Below are 4987 nucleotides of genomic sequence, written 5' to 3' on the forward strand. Positions count from 1 at the left end.
GCCAAGGAAGTGGCCAGGAAAGGAATGCCAAGTCATGAGGCTGAGATCAGGCTGGGTGAGGAGATAACCAAGCACATCCAAGCTGAAGGAGAAATCAAAATGGGAGGTGATGGACAGAAGATGGGGCTGAGCGATTGTGGGGAGCTGACACAGAACAGAGGGTACCAGTTTCCCAGGCCATGGTGTGAGGCCAAGTCATATCAGCCTCAGTCTGATGCTTTTGAAGACCTTCACTCCACCTCTCCCCAGGGCTAAAAATTGTCTGCCTTTTGCAGGTGGTCAGCCAGCAGCCCTCTGACATCATGGGTCTGCCCTACAATCTGTTCTATATTCAGCTCACCCTCTTAGGGACTACCTTGCTTACATCCCACCTTTGTGCCAAAGCTTCCAATGTCTTGCCCCAGCCTCTTATTCAAATTCCACTCCCCTCACCTTAGTGCTCAGGCTTTCCACATCTGGCCCCTGATGACCTATCGGCCTTTCATCCTATGGAGTACCATGTCTTCTGCTCCAGGCATCCATCCTCCAAATCATCTGACCCCTTCCCATTCCAGTGCTTGTTTACACCATCCCTCCCATCTGGAAAGCCATTTACCTTCTCTATGCCTCACCAGATTCCATGTGTTCTTCAAGACTATCAAAGAAAAATCAGAGTTGAAGTGATTAAAAGAATTCATTCAAGACTATTACTATAGGGAAAAGATAGCTCAGTATAGAGCTGGTCTCAATTCTGAACACAGTGTGGGCAACTCGGAATTTATAGCCAAGGAGCAGGGTGGGGCTTGGTGGATGGAAAATGACTAAGAGGAAATATCAAGGGTAAGGGAGACTCTGACTAAACAAAACTCTTGCTGAAGATAGGCCAGGGTGATCAGACATCACCTGGGGATGGTAAAGGAACCCACTCAGATATGGAAGGCGATTAGATATGGAGGGTGGGGGATTCCAGCTAAACCAATTTAGCACGGTTTTTGTTCAACTTGATTTTACAAGGAAGTGCACAGAGGGACTTAGGGAAAAAAGATTTAAGAGCCTCACTAATGTTTGGTCAAGCAAAGAATTTTTGTCAAGACACAATGCAAACCCCTCCTCCTCTGTGAAGCATTCCAGGATTGCTGGACCTACAATTGTTGATTCTTCTCTGAATCTCTATAGCTCCAATCCAGTTGTCAGTTTGGGATAAATGTCACTTATAGAAGATTGCTGCATGATTATCTTTTCTCATTTATATTATTTATATCAATGAAAATCTTGTCACATTATTTTTTGTATCTCTCAAGTACCCAGGAATGATGCCCCGTTTATAGCAATCTTTAATAAATATCTATTAATTGGCCTATTGAAATTGTTGGCTTTACCCTTCTATCTGGCCTCAAAAAGATAATTCTAAGGCAGGAGACAGCACAGTAATGGAACTGAACACACTCTGGTGTCAGACTACTAAGGTTCAAATCTTGGTGGCACTGCTTACTTACCACCTGTGTGACCTCAGGAAATTACTTAACCTCTGTATGCCTAAACCCCACCCATAGAGTTGCTGTGATACCTAAATAAACTAACCCATATAAAGTACCTATATTCTTACCAACGTGCAGTAAACACTTAATAAAAGATGCTATTATTATTAAGGTAAGGTTTAAAAATACATTTGATGTTTGAGAGTTTTATATCTTTTATTTGGAGTTGTACAAAGAGCTGAAAGAACCTATAAAAATGTGAATAGCTCGCCCTCCCAGCATGCCCCGCGCTGCCGCCGCTGCCGCTGCCGCTGCCGCCGCCGCCGCCGCCGCGCCGGGGCTTGAGGGCGGGAGGCTGGGGGAGGGTAGCGGACCCGGCGCCGCCGCCATGTTGGGTCTGAAGCGGCTGCTGTAGGTGTCGACGGAGCTAGCGGGCGTGCGGAGCCGGCGACAGTGGCGTGGGATCTGCCTCTCTGCGAGCAGCCGGGAGCGGCCGCGGCGCGCCATGAGCAGGGGCACCCCTTACATCGGCAGCAAGATCAGCCTCATCTCCAAGGCGGAGATCCGCCAGGAGGGCATCCTCTACACCATCGACACCGAAAACTCCACCGTAGCCCTTGCCAAAGTTCGTTCCTTTGGTACAGAAGACAGACCGACAGATCGTCCAATACCACCTCTAGATGAAGTCTTTGAATACATTATATTCCGTGGGAGTGACATCTAAGACCTTACTGTTTGTGAGCCACCAAAACCACAGTGTTCTTTGCCTCAAGACCCAGCTATCGTTCAGTCCTCACTAGGCTCATCGACTTCTTCATTCCAGTCCATGGGTTCTTATGGGCCTTTCGGCAGGATGCCCACATACAGTCAGTTCAGTCCAAGTTCCTTAGTTGGGCAGCAGTTTGGTGCTGTTGGTGTTGCTGGAAACTCTTTGACGTCCTTTGGAACAGAAACACCAAACAGTGGTACCTTACCCCAAAGTAGTGCGGTTGGTTCTGCCTTTACACAGGATACAAGATCTCTAAAAACACAGGTATCTCAAGGTCGTTCAAGCCCTCAGACTCTTTGAGAAAAAGCCCAACCATGGAACAAGCAGTGCAGACCGCCTCAGCCCACTTACCTGCTCCAGCACCTGTTGGGAGAAGGAGTCCTGTATCAACCAGGCCTTTGCCATCTACCAGCCAAAAAGCAATAGAGAATCAGGAGCACAGGCGAGCTGAAGTACACAAAGTTTCAAGGCCAGAAAATGAGCAACTCAGAAATGATAACAAGAGACAAGTAGTTCCAGGTGCTCCTTCAGCTCCAAGGAGAGGGCGTGGGGGGTCATCGGGGTGGCAGGGGAAGATTTGGTATTCGGCGAGATGGGCCAATGAAATTTGAGAAAGACTTTGACTTTGAAAGTGCAAATGCACAATTCAACAAGGAAGAGATTGACGGAGAGTTTCATAATAAACTTAAATTAAAAGAAGATAAACTTGAGAAACAGGAGAAGCCTGTAAATGGTGAAGATAAAGGAGACTCAGGAGTTGATACCCAAAACAGTGAAGGAAATGCTGATGAAGAAGATCCACTTGGACCTAATTGCTATTATGACAAAACTAAATCCTTCTTTGATACTATTTCTTGTGATGACAATAGAGAACGAAGACCAACCTGGGCTGAAGAAAGAAGATAAAATGCTGAAACATTTGGAATCCCACTTCGTCCAAACCGTGGCCGTGGGGGATACAGAGGCAGAGGAGGTCTTGGTTTCCGTGGTGGCAGAGGGCGTGGTGGTGGCAGAGGTGGTACCTTCACTGCCCCTCGAGGATTTCGAGGTGGATTCAGAGGAGGTCGTGGGGGCCGGGAGTTTGCAGATTTTGAATATAGGAAAGACAACAAAGTTGCTGCATAGTCTACAAACAAGTCTCTGAAAATAGGTGAATTTCTAGCTCTTCATGGTCCTGAAAATTGATTTCAGTCTTTGCGAAGAATGAAGAAGTGAATTCGCTGTACATTTGTCACCAGCACTGGGTTTTCTTTTTTGTTTTTCCGCTTAATTTCAAAGATAAAATACAGTTACTTTTGGGGGTGGAAGGCTCATCTTAAAACATGAGCATTAAATCTATTTGGAATAGCAGAAGGTTAAGTAATTTCTTATGTATAGTTAAACTGAAGCAGTACTTCAGTGGGACTTAGAAGTATTTTTTCATCACTGAAAGGTTTTTTTGTTTTTTTTTTTTTATCACTAAATTGTATTTGGCAATTGCAAGTTGCCTGCAGATAGGGCCGTGATACTGTGTTTTGAGCCACAGAAGGTAATGTGTGTGCGTGTGTGTGTGTACGCGCGCGTGTATCTCTTTCTTCCTTTCTTTTGAGGAATCCTGTAATATGAGGTAGCTTATTTCATCAATTAATTAGGGTGCTGGATGGTAGAGAATTTTGTCCGTCAACTATGTACACACAGTAAATACTGTTTCTTAGGCAAAGGTAACTTTTTTATATAGTTGTAAAATTCCATTATATTCCATTGCCAAAGAAACATTAAGAACTTTGTATAGCTGTATAAAAAGCGACTAATTTTTTAAAGAATAAACATTTTAAAGTCAGCAAAAAAAATTTTTTGAATAATTAAATTTATTATGTCTCTTTGAATGCCTGAATCAACTCAAAATGTTTTTCTTGCATATGGACTGATATTGTGCAATTTCTCGAGGCTCATTAAACATATTTTGGTTGGCTCTCCAGAGTTCAGTGTAAGTTTTACAGTCTCGGAATCTATAAATGAACTAAAGTCTTCTGATTAAACAAAAGAAGCTATGAGAGACATGGAGGAGGGGGGAAGCAAATCTCCCTTCCCACTATCCTTCAATTGTTCACACTCCCCAAAATGGGGTTTGATTATTTTTAATAACGAAAATGTTGCCATAGACCAATTCAAAATCGATTTATTAAAATTGACAGATTATCCAATCCTTTACCATAAAAGGATGCACCCACACTGTCTGCAAGCTTTTCTCCAAGAAACCTGGGGTTGCAAATGCCTTCCTAGAATGTTATCAATTTAAATGATTGAAAAAAACAACACATAATAAGTGACAGATTTTTCAAATCAGATAAAGATGGGAACCAGATTATCTGTCCGGGGGTGATAGATTGCAGCAATAATAAATTCACTTGAAGACACTGGATCAATTTTTAATCAAGCCAAGAATTATTATTGCAGAAAGATAAAATGACCCATGAGAAGATGCCTTAATTTTCCACCAATCAAATTATAGCCTTTCTAAATAAGATGTAATGAGATCCATGGAATATCCAGGTTACACATCCCACCTAATTACCCACGTTCCCTGTCATGTAGTGATATACTAGTGGTAAACTGACCTCTGAATTTGCCCAGATGAAAAGGTAATTAGTTTTTCCACCAAGCTGTAGTGAAAATAACAGCAGTGACACATGTCATCTCCTTCTACCAAGTCACAGTCTCTGAGGTGTTTGTTCTTAAAATATACAGGATATGACCTACTGGGTAATAAACTACACAGTCA

General features: G+C 43.1%; 1 pseudogene; it reads left to right on the plus strand.

The window, feature by feature from the left end:
• Positions 1-1962: 1962 nt before the first annotated feature.
• LOC104656184 lies at positions 1963-3469 on the plus strand (annotated as a pseudogene).
• The last annotated feature ends 1518 nt before the right edge of the window (positions 3470-4987 follow it).

Source organism: Rhinopithecus roxellana, chromosome 17 (assembly GCF_007565055.1).
Source record: "Rhinopithecus roxellana isolate Shanxi Qingling chromosome 17, ASM756505v1, whole genome shotgun sequence".
Lineage (NCBI taxonomy): Eukaryota > Metazoa > Chordata > Mammalia > Primates > Cercopithecidae > Rhinopithecus > Rhinopithecus roxellana.